General features: G+C 37.7%; 1 pseudogene; it reads left to right on the forward strand.

Moving 5' to 3' along the window:
- Positions 1–616: 616 nt before the first annotated feature.
- Positions 617–824, forward strand: LOC115520554 (annotated as a pseudogene).
- Positions 825–20475: the final 19651 nt, after the last annotated feature.

Consider the following 20475-nt stretch of genomic DNA (forward strand, 5'->3'; position numbering starts at 1 on the left):
CAAAATACCCTAAATAGCCAAAGCAATTCTGAAAAAGAAAAGCAAAGTGGGAGGCATCACAATTTCGGACTTCAAACTATACTACAAAGCTGTAGTCATCAAGACAGTGTGGTACTAGCATAAAAATAAACACATAGATTAATGGAACAGCACAGAAAACCTAGAAATGGACCCACAACTATATGATCAACTAATCTTCGACACAGTAGAAAGAATATCCAGTGGAAAAAGTCTCTTCAACAAATGGTGTTGGGAAAACGGGCCAGCAACATGCAGAAGAATGAAACTGGACCACTTTCTTATGCTATACACAAAAATAAATTCAAAACTGATGAAAGTTTTAAGTTTATTTATTTTGAGAGAGAGAGCGCATGCACAAGCAGGGTAAGGGCAGAAAGAAGGAGAGACAAAATCCCAAGCAGGCTCCACTCCACCAGCACAGAGACCAACATGGGGCTCAAACTCACGAACTGTGAGATCATGGCCTGAGCTGAGATCAAGAGTTGGATGCTCAACCGACTGAGTCACCCAGGCACCCCAAAAGTTTTTTTTCCTGTTCTCTCTCTTCTTGCTGCTCGTTGTGCCAGCTATGCACTTCCCTGTGCCCCTCCTCGCCATGTCTCGCAAAATTGAAGAAATCAAGGACTTTCTATTCATGTCCAGGCAAAAGGATGCAAATCCATCAAGATCAAGAAAAATAAGGATAATGTGAAGTTTAAAGTTCAATGAAGCAGACACTGTTGTAACTTGGTCATTACAAAGAGAAGGCAGAGAAACTGAAACAGTCCCTACCCCCAGGTTTGGCAGGGAAGGAGCTGAAATGAACGTGGCACATCGATTTGAACTGTATTAAAATTTTTTAAATAAAAAAAAATGGATGAAAGATCTAAAGGTGAGACAAGAAACCTTCAAAATCCTAGAGAAGAACACAGGCAGCAACCTCTTTGACTTCAGCCAGTGCAACTTACTAGACACATTGCCAGAGGCAAGGGAAACAAAAGCAAACATGAACTATTGGGACTTCAACAAGATAAAAAGCTTCTGCACAGTGAAGCAAACAATCAACAAAACTAAAAGGCAGCCTATGGATGGCAGAAGATACTTGCAAATGACATAGCTAATAAAGGGTTAGCATCCAAAATCTATAAACAACTTATCAAACTCAAATAATCCAGTTAAGAAACGGGCAGAAGACATATACGGACACTATTCTAAGGAAGACATCCAGATGGCTAACAGGCATGTGAAAAGATGCTCAACATCATTCATCATCAGGGAAATACAAACCAAAACCATGATGAGATACCACCTCACACCTGTCAGAATGGCTAAAACTAACAACACAGGAAACAACAGATGTTGGCGAGGATGTGGAGAAAGAGGAGCCCTCTTGCATTATTGGTAGGAATGCAAACTGGTGTAGCCACTCTGGAAAACAGTATGGAGGTTCCTCAAAAAGCAAAATATAGAACTACCCTATGATCCAGCAATTGCACTACTCGGTATTTACCTAAAGGATACAAAAATACAGATTTGGGGGGGCACAAACACCCCTGTATTTATAGCATCAGTATCAACAATAGCCAAACTATGGGAAGAGCCCAAATGTCCATCAATGATGAATGCATAAAGAGGAGGTGGTATACATATACAATGGAATATTACTCAACCATCAAAAAGAATGAAGTCTTGCTGTTTGTAATGACGTGGATGGAACTAGAGTGTATCATGCTAAGTCAGTCAGTCAGAGAAAGACAGATACCATATGATTTCACTCATAGGTGGGATTTAAGAAACAAAACAGATGAACATAGGGGAAATGGGAAAAAGAGAGGGAAGCAAACCATAAGAGACTCCTAACAGAAAACAAACTGAGGGTTGATGGAGGGAGGTGGGTGGGGGATAGGCTAAATGGGTCATGGGTATTATGGAGGCACTTGTGATGAACACTGGGTATTCTATGCAAGTGATGAATCACTAAATTCTACACTTGACACCAATATTAAACTATATGTTAACTAACTAGAATTTAATTAAAAATTTGAAACAACAGGAAAAAAAAAGGAAAATATCCTGGCCATTCGATGTTGAACGCTGGTCTTATATTCTTTGCCTCCCATATACAAAATTTATAAGCTTTCCAAAAATGGTTCTATAATCCATCTATTCATTCACTTAGCTAAGCAAGCAAACAATCAAGTAACATTTTTTGAACAATGTGCTAATATCAAGCAGTGAAGATATATAAATGAGGCACAGTCTTTGCCTGTTTTATAATCTAAAGAGAGAGAGAGGCATGAAGACAAATAGTTATGATACATGGTGGGCAAAAAAAACAACCAAAAAAAAAAAAAACCAAAAAAAACACAAAAAAACCCAAAACCCTCCTATGATAGAATCGAGTAAAAATTACAGAAAAATAGCAAAGAGAATGGCAAAAATACCATTTGCATGCTATGTCCTTTTTCATTCTCACCACTATTCTTTAGTTCAGACTCTCATTTCTGTTTATCTAGATTACTATCTCCAATGGTCTATAAGCTAGCCACTCAGGCAGCTACTTAGAAGTAGCTGTCAGTATAATGAAGAGTACAGTCCACTTTAAATCAAAATTTGTAAGTCTGCGTCCTGCCACTCACTAGTTGGGTTATCTTAGGCAAGTCCTAATCAGAAAGATAGTCTTTCCATCCCACCATCCTTATCTTTAATTATTAATCTGTTTACTTCTAGTCTATTTACTGGGTTACAATGAAGTTTAAATAGAGTGAAAGTGTAACATGAAGTACATCTGGTTAAAAATAAGCTGCAATAGAATAACATCCTAGAAGAAGCAGAACTCCAGACACCAAAATCTCAAATGCAAGAATCACAGGCTTCAGTCCATTCTAGGTATCTACTTATATTAATACCTAGAGGAACAGTTTAAATAAAGATTTTATGAAGACAACTTAAAACTAGTTAGGTAAATTCTACAATACAGAAAATTAAATGTCCAGATGAAATCTTTTTTTTTAGAATAACATGGTAAAATTTGATCTGTAATCATAATAAAAACTACCAGCAAATAGAAAAACAAGGAGACCTCTTTAAACCTATAAAGGTTATCTATAAAAACTTAAGCAAACATCAAACTAAATGTTGAAACTTTGTTGTTGTTTTTGTTTGTTATTTTTAAAGATAACCGAACAAGAAAGGGATGTTATTGTCACCTTTTTATTTGACTTCCTACTGGAGGTCCAAATGAGTACAAAAAGACAAGGAAAAGAAAATAAGGATTAGAAAGGAAAAAAAACCCCACCATAATGCAAATTATTTGTAGAGGATTTGATTATGGAGTTAGAAAATTCTAAAGAATCTATAGGTAAATTATTAACATCAGTGAATTTAGCAAGCCTACTGAATAACAATGTACAAAAAAAAGCTGTATTTTAATAGGCCCCCAGTTAGAAAATATAATTTAAAAATGGTACCATTTACAATAGCATAAAATTTTAAATACTTAGAAATAATGTAACTAAAGATATATATGAGCCTGCCAGAAAAACTATAAAAACATTATTGAGAAAGCAATAACCATTAAAAAGCTGATAAATTAGACTGCATCAAATTTTCTGTTCTTCAAAAGACACTCAGAAAATGAGTAGACAAGTGAAAAACAAGGAGAAAATATCTGACAAATATATCTGCTTAAAGGATTTGTATTCAGGATATATAAAGAACTTCTATAACACAATAAAAAACTCAACCCATTTTTTTTCAAATGGGCAAAAAAATTGAACATACTTCACAAAGGAAGATATACAAGTGATTAATGAACACTGAAAAAGTGTTCAACATCTTTAGTCATTGCAGAAATGTAAATTAAAACTGTAGTGAGATAACACGACATATGCACTAAAATGGCTAAACTGAAAAGAATGACACCACCAAATGTTGGCCAGGAAGTGGAGCAATCAACTCTCATATACTGCTAGTGAGAACTGCCATAAATAAACTAATGAATTCCAAAATTACATAATCATTTATATACATGTGCACTTCGACACAATTCTACCCATAGGTATTTAGCTGAGAGACATGAAAAAAAAATGCCCACACAAAGTCTTATATAAGAGTATTTATAGTGGGGTACCTGAGTGGCTCAGTAGGTTAAGTGTCTGACTTCAGCTAAGGTCATGATCTCGTGGTTTGTGCACTGGAGCCCCACATCAGGCTCTGTGTGGACAGCTCAGAGCCTGGAGCCTGCTTCGGGTTCTGTGTCTCCCTCTCTCTGCCCTTCCCCCACTCACACTCTGTCTGTCTCTCTCAAAAACAAATAGACACTTTAAAATTTTATAAAAAGAATATTTATAGCAGTTGCAGTTGCAATAGCAAAAAAAAAAAGGAAAAACTCAAATACTATTCAAAGAAGAGTGGGCAAATTGTGGTATATTTATACAATCAAACACTACTTAAGCATTAAAAAGAAATGAACTACTGATACACATAATAATACACTGAATCTTATAACCATAATGCCCAACACAAACATTTATATATACTATATAATCTCATTTATATGATGTTCTAGAACAGGAAAATTAATCTAAGGTGGAAAATATTAAGAGTGGTTACTTATTAGCAAGTGGGGGGATTCCCACAAGAAGCCACCTGAGATAAAATTTTGGAGACATGAAAATGTTCTATATCATGTAACTGTGGATTACACTACAATATTACAGTATTACAGCATTTAACAATCTAGATGAATGTCATAAATGTAATGCTGAGTAAAATAAGCCATATAAAAAGTGTACTTATTGCATGATTACGTTTAAATAAAGTTAAAAAACATGCAACTTTAAACTGCAGTATTTAGAGATACATGCTTAAGTGGAACAATAAAGAAAAGCAAGGAATTGATTACCATTAAATCAGGGCAGTGGTTATATTTGTAAGGAGGGTGGACACAGTGATTGGGATGCATCATGAATAAGTGTTAAAGGGTACTGGCAATATTCTATTTCCTGCTCTGGAAATGGTTAAATGAGTGGTTTGTGTTGTAATAAAACATTGAGTTATACAAAATAAAACCATGATAAAATAGCATGTTCTAACTGAAAAGAAGACGGCAGCTAATTTTCCAGGTTTCCCTATTATAATTTCATTTTCAATTTGTAAAACTGCAAAATATTATTAATAAGAAGATAAGTGCATGTATATAAATGTATAATAAATAATATATTCATAAATTATATTAGAAACCCAGTGAAAGTTAACCCTAAAAATGGCATGAAGACCATCTTGAAGACAGGAAGAAAAGGTAGTGTAGGACTCTTCACTGAAAGTGGCATTTGACTTAAACTACTTCAACAAGAAAGGGAATGTCTTGGCTCATTTAACCTGGAAGTTCAAGTAGGTGACTCCAACTTCAGGCATGGCTAGATGCAGTGATTCAAGTAATGTCATGGAAAATCTGTCTTGGCTTTGGTTTCATGATAGGCAAAGATGAGTCATTCCTACCAACATAAAAACAATGTAATTTTTCCCATCTTTAAAAACAAAAGCTCCACTTTTCCTGCCCCACTATTTCATTTCTTTGTTCCCTTTAGAGCAAGACTAGAGTTGTTCATAGTTTCTAATTCTTTTCCTTCCAGTCTTTCTGAACCCATTCCAAACAGATGCACCTACCTTTCCAGTGAAAATGATTTCAGGGGTGCACAGGAGTCTCAGTCAGTTGAGAGCCCGACTCTTGATTTCGGCTCAGGTCATACATGATCCCAGGATCGTGGGTTCAAACCCCAAGTTGGGCTCTGCACTGAATGTGGAGCCCGCTTAAGATTCTCTTTCTTTCTCTCTCTCTCTCCCACCGCCCTTCTCCCCTGCTTTTTCTCTCTCTAAAATTAAATTCATGGGGTGCCTGGGTGGCGCAGTCGGTTAAGCGTCCGACTTCAGCCAGGTCGCGATCTCGCGGTCCGGGAGTTCGAGCCCCGCGTCGGGCTCTGGGCTGATGGCCCAGAGCCTGGAGCCTGTTTCCGATTCTGTGTCTCCCTCTCTCTCTGCTCCTCCCCCGTTCATGCTCTGTCTCTCTCTGTCCCAAAAATAAATAAACGTTGAAAAAAAAATTTAAAAAAAAAAATAAAAATAAAATTAAATTCATTCATTCATTCATAAATTAAAAAAAAAGTTTTCCAAAAAAAAAAGGACTTCATCCAAGTCACCAATGACCTCCATATTGCTAAATTCAATCAGTATTTCTCAGTCCTTAGTTTACCTTTGACACAATTAACAACTCCCCCATCTTTGAGTATTTTCTTCATTGGATTCCAGGACAACACACTGTCTTGGTTTTCCTTTTATCTTATTGGATTCCCCCATTTTTAGTTTTCTTTGCTGGTTCCTCCTCCTTCTCCCTCCAATTCTCAAAGTCAGAATGCCCTAGGGCTCTCAGTCCTTGACCTTTTTTCTCTAATTATACTTACTCCCTTGGTTATTTCAATTAGTGCCTTTGCTTTAAATACTATCTGTATGCCAATGACTCGCAAATTTTTATCTCAGATAAGGATCTCTCTTCCAAAATCCATATTCATACATCCAACTCCCTACTTAGAGGTCTCCATAAAACCCTTGGAGGTCTTGATAAGCATCTCAAACTTAACAAGTCCAAAACCTAATTCACCTATACCCTTCCCCATCTCGATGCCAAACTTCACTCCTCCAATTGCTCAGACCCAAAAGCTTGGAGTTATCCTTGATTCCACATCCTATATCCAATCCATCAGGAAATTATACTTGTTCCACTTATAAAATAGTTCCAAAACAATTTCTCAACATTTCCACTATTTCAACTGTGGTCCAAGCCTGGATTATTTCACTAGCCTCCTAACAGGAGCAGGTACCTGCTCTACCTTTCTACTCCTTCTTCAAATTTATTCTCCACATAGCATTCAGAATGATCTTTTAAAAGTCTATCAGATCCGGGGCGCCTGGGTGGCTCGGTCGGTTAAGCGTCTGACTTCGGCTCAGGTCATGATCTCACGGTCCGTGAGTTCGAGCCCTGCGTCAGGCTCTGTGCTGACAGCTCAGAGCCTGGAGCCTGTTTCAGATTCTGTGTCTCCCTCTCTCTCTGCCCCTCCCCTGTTCATGCTCTGTCTCTCTCTGCCTCAAAAATAAATAAACGTTAAAAAAAAAAAAAAGTCTATCAGATCCTGACACTCCTCTACTCAGATACTTCCAGTGGTTTCCCATTTCATTCAAAGCTGAGAGTCTTACAATGGTCTACATAGGCTTACATCTCTGACTTCTTTTTCTTATTACTCTGCCCCTTACAGTCCTTGCTGCTCTTCAAACATACTAGGCACAGCCATACCACAAAGCCTCTGGTCTAGCTGTTCCTTCCAAATATCTGCTTGGTACACCCCTCCCTTCTTTCAGTAAGTCTCCTCAGATGTTACCTTCTCAGTGAGGTCTGCCCAGATCATCCCATTAAATACTTAAAACTGTCCTATCTCCCTGCCACCATTCCTGTACTCTGAATTCCTTCAAACGCTATTCTCCCATTCCCTTTTTCTTTTTAGATTTTTTTAAATGTTTATTTATTTTAGAGAGAGAGAGAGAGAGAGAGAGAGAGAGAGAGAGAGAGAGAGAGACAGAGCATGAGTGGGGGAGGGGCAGAGAGAGAGGGAGACACGGAATCCGAAGCAGGCTCCAGGCTCTGAGCTGTCAGCACAGAGCCCGACACAGGGCTCGAACTCACAGACTGAGAGATCATGACCCGAGCCGAAGTCGGATGCTCAACCGACTGAGCCACCCAGGCGCCCCTCCCATTCCGTTTTTCTACAGCACTGCTTTCTGACACACTATTGTAATGTACTTGCTTACTATGTTTATCATTGCTTTCCTCTGCTACAATGTAAGCCACCACAAGGGCAGGGATCTTTGATTTATTCTTTAATAGATCTCCTGTGCCTAGAATGCTTGGCATTCAGTTAATACTTGTTAAATGTTAAATTATTGCTATTGGTTATTTTAGGCTCATGGAACCCTTATGACTAATACCACCAGCCAAAAAGCACAAGCATTTGATTGAATCCTGAATCAATCATCCTAGTGAAGAGGTGGTGTATTCAATCAGCCAGGCCTCTCATGTACCTTCATGTGGAGTTAAGAAGAGAAGTGGTTAACTCTATCTGAACGACATGAAATTATTTCCTCACAAGAACAAAGGACAGCATTACCAAAAGAGATAAGGGGAAGTATACTGGACAGGCAAAACAGCACAACTGGGGGTAACTGTAGAGTAGTAAGTAGTTAAGGGTGGTTAACAGACAGACTCTGGAATCAGGAAGCATGAATTATATTCCAGCCATGCCTCTTGCTAGCTCTGAGGCCCCAAGCAAATTATTTATGCTTTTGTTGCCTCAGTTTCTTCACCTGTAAAACAAGGATAAAACTAGTAACTAACTCATAGAGTTGTAATAAGTATTAAATTGGTTTTAATGCATATAAAAACACTTAGAGAAGGGCCTGGCATATAGTAAGCATTATAGAAATGTTAGCTATTGTTGTTGTTGCTACTGTTATTATTACTATTAATTGAGGTGAAGTATTCCTCATCACAGCAATTTTATCATAACACTTAAGGTCTGGTGAGACAAAACAATAAAGAACTGCAGGGTGGCTTGCTTAATTCATCATCTTAGGATGGTTTGCTTAATCATCTACACATCCACTAAATGCTTATGCTGTGCTTGGCATTTGGCCAGTCCAGCCTTTAAGGAGGGCACAGTCTACTATGGGGAGACATTTAACAAATAAAAGCAATCAAGATTTATAGGTGCTTATTTTCGTTCCGTTCTTCCTAGAATCTTTCATCTTTCTATTCTAAGACCCAATTTAGATACTAAGCCCTTAAAAGTCAGAGATTTCTTCTGCTCTATACTTAAAATTTTTAGAAAATTTTAAGTAGGCTCTATACCCAATGTGGGGTTCAAATTCATGACTCCAAGATCAAGAATCGCATGCTCTACCGACTAGGCCAGCCAGGCACCCCAAGCATTCTCTAAATGATTCTCTAAAGATTTTTAAAAATCTTAATTCTAGGTCTAGCAGAAGCTCTTGACCCCAAGTCTTAATGTCATAGTACAATGAATTATTTCCAGTTCTAAGGCAGCAGAAGACTAGTTGGCCTATTCAGTGTTTGGCTTATGATCAACTGTTACACAGATTTTTTATTTACTTCAAATTGTCTTCTACATAACCTATGGAACTTTCCATGATCACCTCTGGGGTACAAGGAGATGACTTGGAGTCTTGAAATTGTAAGAAGACCTCATAATATTTCACTCAGACACTCACAGATCACTGTATGACCATTTGAAATGTTAGACTAAATGAATGAAGTAGTTGGTTGTCTTTTATCGGATTACCTTTAAAGATAAAAAGTTCCCCGTCATTGGAGATATTAAAGAAAATATGACCACCTATTTTATTCATTTTAATCATTATTTTCATGCAAGATCCCATGGAAAGTGTTAAAAATCTAGTGATGAATAAGGTATAGTCCCTAACATTAGCCAATGAGACCTGTGTGATTTCTGAACCACAGAACTGCAAGATAATAAATTTGTATTGTTCTAAGTTTGTGGTATTAAGTTTGTGGTGATTTGTTACAGCCATTAAGCCATTAAAGTTTACAGTAATCTGTTACAGCAACAACAGAAAACTAATACAAATATCAAAAGATGTTAATCAGCAAGCAGCACAGGGGAAAAGTATGATGCTAGGCAAGGTAGGAGTCCCAAATTAAAGAAAGGTTTTTGGGAAACAGATTCTTTTCTTTTTCCAAGTTTTTATTCAAATTATAGTTTTCAACATATATGGTAAAATTGGTTTCAGTTGTAGAATTTGGTGATTCATCACTTACATACAACTAGTGCTCATCATAATAAATGCCCTCCTTAATACCTGACACCCACTGAGTCTATCCCCCACCCACCTCCCTCCATCAACCCTCAGTTTGTTCTCTATAGCTAAGAGTCTCTTATGGTTTGCTTCCCTCTCTCTCTTTTTTTCTTTCCCCTATGTTCATTTGGTTTTTTTCTTAAGTTCCACCTATGAATGAAATCATATGGATTTTGTCTTTCTATGACTGATTTATTTCACTTAGCATGATACACTCTAGTTCCATCCACGTCATTACAAACAGCAGGACTTCATTCTTTTTGATGGTTGAGTAATATTCCATTGTATATGTATACTACCTCCTCTTTATGCATTCATCATTGATGGACATTTGGGCTCTTTCCATAGTTTGGCTATTGTTGATAATGATCCTATGAACATGGGGTGTATATGCCCCTTTGAATCTATATTTTTGTATCCTTTGGGTTAATACCTAGTAGTGCAATTGCTGGGTCATAGGGTAGTTCTTTCATCAGGAACCCCCATACTGTTTTCCAGAGTGGCTACACCAGTTGCATTCCCACCCTCCTTGCAAGAGGGTTCTCCTTTCTCCACATCCTCACCAAGATCTGTTGTTTCCTGTGTTGTTAGTTTTAGCCATTCTGACAGGTGTGAGGTGGTATCTCATCATGGTTTCGATTTGTATTTCCTTGATAATGAATGATGCTGAACATCTTTTCATGTGTCTGTTGGTCATCTGGATGGCTTGGTTGGAAAAATGTCTGTGTATATCTTCTTCCCAGTTCTTAAATGGATTATTTGTGTTTTGGGTTTTGAGTTTGATTAAGTTCTTTATAGATTTGGATGCTAACTCTTTATTAGCTATGTCATTTGCAAATATCTTTTCCCATTCTGTAAGCTGCCTTTTAGTTTTGTTGATTGCTTGCTTTGCTGTGCAGAAGTTTCTTATCTTGATGAAGTCCCAATAGTTCATGTTTGCTTTTGTTTCCCTTACCTTTGGTGATGTGTCTAGTAAGAAGGGGCCCTGGGCAAAGTCAAAGAGGTTGCTGCTCGTGTTCTTCTCTAGGATTTTGAAGGTTTCTTGTCTTACATTTAGGTCTTTCAAGAAACAGATTCTTTCAGGGTGGCCAAAATGAACAAATCAGGAGACCATAGATGCTGGAGAGGATGTGGACAAACAGGAACCCTCTTGCACTGTTGGTGGGAATGCAAATTGCTGCAGCCACTCTGGAAAACAGTGTGGAGGTTCCTCAGGAAATTAAAAATAGACCTACCCTATGACCCAGCAATAGCACTGCTAGGAATTTACCCAAGGGATACAGGAGTACTGATGCATAGGGGCACTTGTACCCCAATGTTTATAGCAGCACTCTCAACAATAGCCAAATGATGGAAAGAGCCTAAATGTCCATCAACTGATGAATGGATAAAGAAATTGTGGTTTATATACACAATGGAATACTACGTGGCAATGAGAAAAAATGAAATATGGCCTTTTGTAGCAACGTGGATGGAACTGGAGAGTGTGATGCTAAGTGAAATAAGCCATACAGAGAAAGACAGATACCATATGGTTTCACTCTTATGTGGATCCTGAGAAACTTAACAGGAACCCATGGGGGAGGGGAAGGAAAAAAAAAAAAAAAAAAAGGACGTTAGAGTGGGAGAGAGCCAAAGCATAAGAGACTGTTAAAAACTGAGAACAAACTGAGGGTTGATGGGGGGTGGGAGGGAGGGGAGGGTGGGTGATGGGTATTGAGGAGGGCACCTTTTGGGATGAGCACTGGGTGTTGAATGGAAACCAATTTGTCAATAAATTTCATATATAAAAAAAAAAAAAAAAAGAAATTGTGGTATATATACACAATGGAATACTATGTGGCAATGAGAAAAAATGAAATATGGCCTTTTGTAGCAACGTGGATGGAACTGGAGAGTGTAATGCTAAGTGAAATAAGCCATACAGAGAAAGACAGATACCATATGTTTTCACTCTTATGTGGATCCTGAGAAACTTAACAAACCCATGGGGGAGGGGAAGGAAAAAAAAAAAAAGAGGTTAGAGTGGGAGAGAGCCAAAGCATAAGAGAATGTTAAAAACTGAGAACAAACTGAGGGTTGATGGGGGGTGGGAGGGAGGGGAGGGTGGGTGATGGGTATTGAGGAGGGCACCTTTTGGGATGAGCACTGGGTGTTGTATGGAAACCAATTTGTCAATAAATTTCATATATATAAAAAAAAATAAAAAAAAATAAAAAAAAATAAAAAAATTAAAAAAAAACATTAAAAATATTTTTATTAAAAAAAAAAAGAAATTGTGGTTTATATACACAATGGAGTACTACGTGGCAGTGAGAAAGAATAAAATACGGCCCTTTGTAGCAACGTGGATGGAACTGGAGAGTGTGATGCTAAGTGAAATAAGCCATACAAAGAAAGACAGATACCATATGTTTTTACTCTTATGTGGATCCTGAGAAACTTAACAGAAACCCATGGGGGAGGAAAAGGAAAAAAAAAAAAAAGAGGTTAGAGTGGGAGAGAGCCAAAGCATGAGAGACTCTTAAAAACTGAGAACAAACTGAGGGTTGATGGGGGGTGGGAGGGTGGGGAGGGTGGGTGATGGGTATTGAGGAGGGCACCTTTTGGGATGAGCACTGGGTGTTGTATGGAAACCAATTTGACAATAAACTTCATATATTGAAAGAATTTAAAAAAAAAAAAAAGAAACAGATTCTTAACCATGGAGAGCAAACTGATGGTTACAAGAGGGGAGGTGGGTGTTGTGATGGGTTAAATTGGTGGTGGGAGTTAAGAAGGAGTACGTTTGTTGTGATGAGCATAGGGTGAGGTATGGAAGTATTTAATTACTATCTTATATACCTGAAACTAATATAACAGTATATGTTAACTAACTGGAATTAAAATAAAAAGCAAGATTTTACTGAGGATAGGAGAAATGATCTAGAAGTACAATAAAGAAGTGGAAGAATGCCGACTCTATCTTCCTGTACCTTGTGATAAATACTGGAAGAATAAACACTGTTGGCCCACCGGATATTACTATTCTTGGAAATAATCTGATCTGGGATAGAAGAGCAGCAGACCTGTAGTCAGGGTAATAACAAAAGGCATTAAAAATGAAAGGTATGGTGAGATTAGTTGGTCTACCTCTGATTCTCTGCTAATGCAGCCAGAGAGACCTGATGATGCTAGGAGCCAGTGGCCTGAATGTTGATTTGCTTCAGAGGAAAAAACATTTATAGGGATTCAAGTCTGAAGTGATCAATCAACCAAAAGGAAGCCTGATGTGGTACATAAAAAATCTTGTATTCAGAAGTGGAACATGTCTGAGTATTATAACTAACTGCAACAATATGAGGGTGGGCCAGTTACCTTACCTCATCATCTTTTTCTCAACTCACTTTTTATAAACTGCCTTCTTTTTTGCTAAGAGAGTCCAATTTGTAGATTAGTCTTTTCGTGTTATATACATTTATTTGAATCTAATATATTTTAACAGTATTTTATTTTATTAAAAAAATTTTAATGTTTACTTATTTTTGGGAGAGAGACACACACAGAGTGTGAGGAGGGGAGAGGTAGACAGAGAGGGAGACATAGAATCTGAGGTAGGCTCCAGGCTCTGAGCTGTCAGCACGGAGCCTAATGGGGGGCTTGAACCCACAAACCATGAGATCATGACCTGAACCAAAGTCAGATGCTTAACCAACTGAACCACCCAGGCACCCTCCTTTTATTATTATTATTATTTTTAATGTTTATTTTTGAGAGAGACAGAGAACAAATGGGGGAGGGGCAGAAAGAGAGGGAGACACAGAATCCAAAGCAGGTTCTAGGCTCTGACCTGTCAGGCCAGATGCAGGGCTCGAATCCACGAACTGCAAGATCATGACCTGAGCTGAAGTCGGACACTTAACCAACTGAGTCATCCAAGTGCCCCAATGCCCCCTTTTTAAAATTAAAAAAAAAAAAATGTTTTAACAATACCTTATACTAGCTATTCTCTTTTAATCTCAACAGTGAATTATAAAAACATTTAAAGATGGAGTACCTGGGTGGCTCAGGTCATGATCTCACCCTTGTGGGTTCAAGCCCTGCATCAGGCTCTATGCTGACAACTTGGAGCCTGGAGCCTGCTTTAGATTCTATGTCTCCCTCTCTCTCTGCTCCTCCCCTGCTCACACTATCTCTCTCTCTCTCTCAAATATAAATAAACATAAAGAATTTAAAAATTATATAACTAGGCATCTTCTGTTTCTCCCCAAATTATAACACCTCTAAGGTGCACGGAGCAAATATTTAATCTAATATTAAACTCCTCCCTTGTATTTCTCACATAGACTAAAGTCAACATGAAAATGGATTACTTTCACAAACATTAGAAAACTAGTATTTGACTTTAATGTTACAAGTTCATTAAAAAAAATGAACTTGAGGGGTGCTTGGGTGGCTCAGTTGGGTATCCTACTCTTGATCTCAGCTCAGGTCTTGATCTCAGGGTCATGAGTTCAAGCCCTGCATTGGGCTCCATGCTGAGTGTGGAGCCTACTTAAAAAAAAAAAGTTGGGGCGCCTGGGTGGCTCAGCTGGTTAAGTGTCTGACTTCGGCTCAGGTCATGATCTCGTGGTCCATGAGTTCAAGCCCCGTGTTGGGCTCTGTGCTGACAGCTCAGAGCCTGAAGCCTGTTTCAGATTCTGTGTCTCCCTCTCTTTCTGATTCTCCCCCGTTCATGCTCTGTCCCTCTCTGTCTCAAAAATAAATAAACGTTAAAAAAATTTTTTTATTTTTTATTTTTTATTTTTTTTTTCAACGTTTATTTATTTTTGGGACAGAGAGAGACAGAGCATGAACGGGGGAGGGGCAGAGAGAGAGGGAGACACAGAATCGGAAACAGGCTCCAGGCTCTGAGCCATCAGCCCAAAGCCCGACGCGGGGCTCGAACTCACGGACCGCGAGATCGTGACCTGGCTGAAGTCGGACGCTCAACCGACTGCGCCACCCAGGCGCCCCAAAAAAATTTTTTTAAAAAGTCAACTTGATTAAAAAAAATCCCATATCTCTAGTATGACAGGTTTGCATTTTATAAATCATTGACTTATGTTTCCTTTTTCTATAAAATAAAACTTAAATATTAATTGACAAAGAAAGGGTTTGCCCAAGGCAATACGACTTACACAGAGAAGACTGGCTATCAATTAATGCCAAATTATTCACACAGAGGACTGTTTTTCTACGTTGTGTGATTTTCATAACACTAAAGAATTGTTTTGGCTCTTAAGCTACTGCAGAACAAGGGAACAAGAAAGACTTTTTCACATTAAGCAATAAGCCAAGTGACAATTACCTAAAAATATTTAGGAGACTGTCTGAAGTTATTACTACCCCAAAATGAATTTTAAACTATCATGAGCAAATTTCAGGAGATCTGACTTCTTGTTCTAGCTTTGCCGGTAATTAACTTAGTGACCTCAGAAAAAGTTACTATCAAGTTCCCTCATCAGTAAGACTAAGTTTCAGAGTAGTTTTATTTGATTTTCTCTCTTTACGTTTTCAACTCTGTAGTGGAGGAAAATTATACTAACCTGTGGATCCTGGTCAACTATCACCTTTAAGTAATCTTTGATTAATTGAAGGACAGTGACTGGCTTAGAATTAGTAGGTAAGTATTCATTTAGTATTTACTACTTTCTCTAAAGTATTTACTACTTTTCTCTAAAGTTCCATAGGAATTGCTTCAAAAGCTGCCAAGGGAGGCAGCAGCAGAGGTCCCAGAGCAGCTCCAATTTTATTGATCTATATAAAGTGCTATCTTTTAAAAAAGGGTTTTACTACTAGGGGTGCCTGGGTGGCTCAGTCAGTTAAGCGTCTGACTTTGGCTGAGGTAATGATCTCACAGTTAGTGAATTTGAGCCCCACATCAGGCTCTGCACTCTCAGCTAGGAGCCTTCTTCAGATCCTCTGTCTCCCTCTCTCTGCCCCTCCCTTGCTTGCTCTCTCTGTCAAAAATAAATAAGCATTTTTCTTTAAAGGGTTTTACTACTACTTAAAAAAAAATATTTGGTGTAATGAAAAAAATCATGGATTCTGAAAAAGTGGCCAGGGTTTGGATGCTGACTCCTCCAGTTCTGGTTGGGTGAATATGGGTAATTTTCCCCTGAAATTTTAAGACTGCTCTACTGCACAGGACTGAACATTGTAATTGAGCCTTTATTCTCAGTGTTCTCACCTAAAATGGAGATAAGAATCACCTCACTCACCTCACAGGGTTACTGTGAGGATTGAGTGGGATAAATAAATAGTGCATGTACACAGGGAGTACAACATATCATTCACTCAAAAAGCATTAGTTAATAACATTCCTAGTTTGTAAAGTTTATTTTTAGTAGGTTTACCAAGACATACCATACAATAAAAGCTCACATTTAAAGAATATAATTAGGTAAGTTTTGGCATATGTTTACAGCTGTGAAATTATCACCACAATCAAGATATGAACCTATCCATCATCCCCCAAGTTTTTCACACCTCTTTGTAGTACCACCTCATGTTTCTTCTTGCTCCCTTGAACCCCAGGCAAGCATTGCTCTATTTTTTGTCACTATAAATTAGCCTGTATTTTCCAGAATTTTACATAAATGGAATCATTACAATATGCACCCTTTTTGTCTGGTTTAACTTGCTTAGCATAATTACTTTGAGATTCATGTATCAACAGCAAATCATCATAAATGTACTTTTTTTAAAATATTTTTTTACGTTTTATTTATTTTTGAGACAGAGAGAGACAGAGCATGAACGGGGGAGGGGCAGAGAGAGAGGGAGACACAGAATCGGAAGCAGGCTCCAGGCTCTGAGCCATCTGCCCAGAGCCCGACGCAGGGCTTGAACTCACGGACCGCGAGATCGTGACCTGGGCCGAAGTCGGACGCTTAACCGACTGAGCCACACAGGTGCCCCATAAATGTACTCTTTAATCCCAACACCTACTTCACCCATTCTTCCCACCCCACCTCCCCTCCTGTAACCATCAGTTTGTTCTCTAACCAAGAGTTTGTTTCTTAGTTTGTCTCTTATTTTTTTCTTTGTTTCTTAAATTCCACATGAGTGAAATCATACAGTATTGGTCTTTCTTTGACTGACTTATTTTGCTTAGCACTATACTCTCTAGCTCCAACCATGTTGATATATATGTATATGTATGTATATATGTATATATATGTATATGTATATATATATATATATATATATATACATACACATCAACATGGTTGGAGCTAGAGAGTATAGTAGGTAAAAAATGGATAAAAAAGATATGTGATATATATATATGTGTGAGATATACATATATATATATATATATATATATATATATATATATAATATCTTTTTTATCCATTCATCTATCAATGGACACTTGGACTGCATCCACATTTTGGCTATTGTAAATAATGCTGCCATAAACATAAGGGTGCATATAGTCTTTTGAATTCATGTTTTTGTATTCTTTTGGTAAATATCTAGTAGTGTGATTACTGGATCATAGGGTAGTTCTATTTTTAACCCTTTGAGGAGCCTCCATACTATTTTCCACAGTGGCTGCACCAGTTTGCATTCCCACCAACAGCACACAAAGTGTTCCTCTTCTTCCACATCCTTACCAACACCTGTTGTTGGTGTTTTTGATTTTAGCCATTCTGACAGGTGTGAAGGGATATGTCATTGTAGTTTTGATTTGCATTTCCCTAGTGATGACTGATGTGGAGCATCTTTTCATGTGTCTGTTGGCCATCTGTATGTCTTCCTTGGAGAAATGTTTGTTCATCTTCTGCCCATTTTTTAATTGGACTATTTCCTTGTTGGGCATTGAGTTTTATAAGTTCTTTTTGTTTAATGTTTATTTATTTATTTTGAGATAGAGTGAGAGAGAGCAGGGGAGGGGCAGAGAGGGAGAGAGAGAATCCCAAGCAGGCTCTGCACTGTCAGTGTAGAGCCTGATGTGGGGCTTGACCTCATGAACCGTGAGATCATGACATGAGCTGAAACCAAGAATCAAATGTTTAACCAACTGAGCCACCCAGGTGCCCCCATAAGTTCTTTATATATTTTAGATACTAACCCTTTATTGGATATGTCATTTGAAAATGTCTTCTATTCTGTAGATTGCCTTTTAGTTTTATTGATTGTTTCCTTTGCTGTGCAGAAGCTTTTTATTTTGATGTAGTCCCAATAGTTTGTTTTTGCTTTGGCTTCCCTTGCCTCAGGAAACCTATCTAGAAAAATGTTGCTATGGCTGATGTTAGAGAAATTACTGCCTCTTCAAGGATTTTTATGGTTTCTGGTCTCACATTTAGGTCTTTAATCCACTTTGAGTTTATTTTTGTGCATAGTCTGAGAAAATAGTCCAGTTTCATTCTTTTGCACATAGCTATCTAATTTTCCCAGCACCATTTGTTGAACAGACTTTTTCCTATAGCATATACTTGCCTTCTTTGTTGAAGATTAATTGACTTTTTAATTGTGTATATATTTCTGAGCTCTCTATTCTGTTCCATTGATCTATGTGTCTGTTTTGGTGCCAGTACCACACTGTTTTGATTACTATAGCTTTGTAGTATATCTTGAAATCTGGGATTGTGATGCTTCCAGTTTTGTTCTTCTTTTACAAGACTGGTTTGGCTATTTGGGGTCTTTTGTGGTTCTAGATAAATTTTAGGATTCTTTGTTCCAGATCTGTGAAAAATGCTATTGGTGTTTTTATAGGGATTGCATTAAATATGTAGATTGCTTTGGGTACTATGAACATTTTAACAATATTTCTTCTTCCAATCCATGAGCATGGAATATCTTTCCATTTGTTTGCGTCATCTTCAATTTCTTTCATCAATGTTTTATAGTTTTCAGAATACAGTTCTTTCACCTTGGTTATGTTTATTCCTAGATATTTTATTATTTGGGGTGCAAATAATAAAAATAAAAATAAGCTTTGTAAGTGGGATTGTTTTTTTAATTTCTGCTACTTCATCACTATTGTATAGAAAAGCAACGGATTGCTATATGTTGATTTTGTATCCTGCAACCTTACTAAATTCATTTACCAGTTCTTATAGTGTTTGGTAAAGTCTTTAGGATTTTCTATGTATAGTATCATGTAATCTGCAAATAATGAAAGTTTTACTTCTCTTCCTTACTGATTTGGATGCCTTTTATTTCTTTTTGTTGTCTGATTGGTGTGGCTAAGAATTCCAGTAGGTGTTGAATGAAAGCAGTGAGAGTGGACATTCTTTCTTGTTCCTGACCTTAGGGGAAAGGTTCTCAGTTTTTCTCCATTGAGTATGATGTTAAGCTATGGGTTTTTCTTTTTCTTTTTCTTTTTTTTTAAGTTTGTTTATTTATTTTGAGATAGAAGGGGGAGGGATAGAGAGAGAAGAAGAGAGAAATTCCCAAGCAGGATCCCTGCTCCGAGTGGAGAGCCCAAGGCAGGGCTCGAATTCATGAACTATGAGATCATGACCTGACCTGAAACCAAGAGTTGGTCGCTTAACCCTAAGCCACCCAGGCGCCCCAACAGTGGGTTTTTCATATATGGCCTTTATTATGTTGAGGTATGTTCCTTCTAAATCTACTTTGTTGAGGGCTTCATCATGATTGGATGTTGTGCTTTGTCAAATGCTTTTTCTGCATCCATTAAAATGATCATATAGTTCTTAACCTTTCTCTTATTGATGTGATGTATCAATGTTGATTGATTGGCAAATACTGAATCACTCTTGATTCAGAAGTAATCCCCAGAGTAAATCCCATTGGATTGTGGTGAAGGATTTTTTTATGTATTGTTGGATTTGGTTTGCTAGCATTTTGTTGAGGATTTTTGCATCTGTGTTCACCAGAGATACTACCCTGTAGTTCCCTTTTTTGGTAATATCTTTATCTGGCTTGATATCAGCATAATGCTGGACTTGGAGAATGAATTTGGAAGCTTTCCTACCTCTTCATTTTTTTAAATCATTTGAGAAGAATAGGTATTAACTCTTCTTTAAACGGTTGGTGGAATTCCCCTGTGAAGCTGTCTGGTCGTAGACATTTGCTGTTGAGAATTTTTTGATTACTGATTGAATTTCATTGCTAATAATCAGTCTGTTCAAATTATCTATTTTTTCCTGATTCAGTTTTGGGAGGTTATATGCACTTATCCATTTCTTCTAGATTGTCCAATTTGTTGGCCTATAGTTTTTCATAATATTCTCATAATTCTTTGTATTTCTGTGGTGTCAGTTGTTACTTCTCATCTTTCTTTTTTTTTTCAATATATGAAATTTATTGTCAAATTGGTTTCCATACAACACCCAGTGCTCATCCCAACAGGTGCTCTCCTCAATACCCATCACCCACCCTCCCCACCCTCCCACCCCCCATTAACCCTCAGTTTGTTCTCAGTTTTTAAGAGTCTCTCATGCTTTGGCTCTCTCCCACTCTAACCTCTTTTTTTTTTTTTTCCTTCCCCTCCCCCATGGGTTTGTTAAGTTTCTCAGGATCCACATAAGAGTGAAA

This window comes from Lynx canadensis, chromosome C1, assembly GCF_007474595.2.
Source record: "Lynx canadensis isolate LIC74 chromosome C1, mLynCan4.pri.v2, whole genome shotgun sequence".
NCBI lineage: Eukaryota > Metazoa > Chordata > Mammalia > Carnivora > Felidae > Lynx > Lynx canadensis.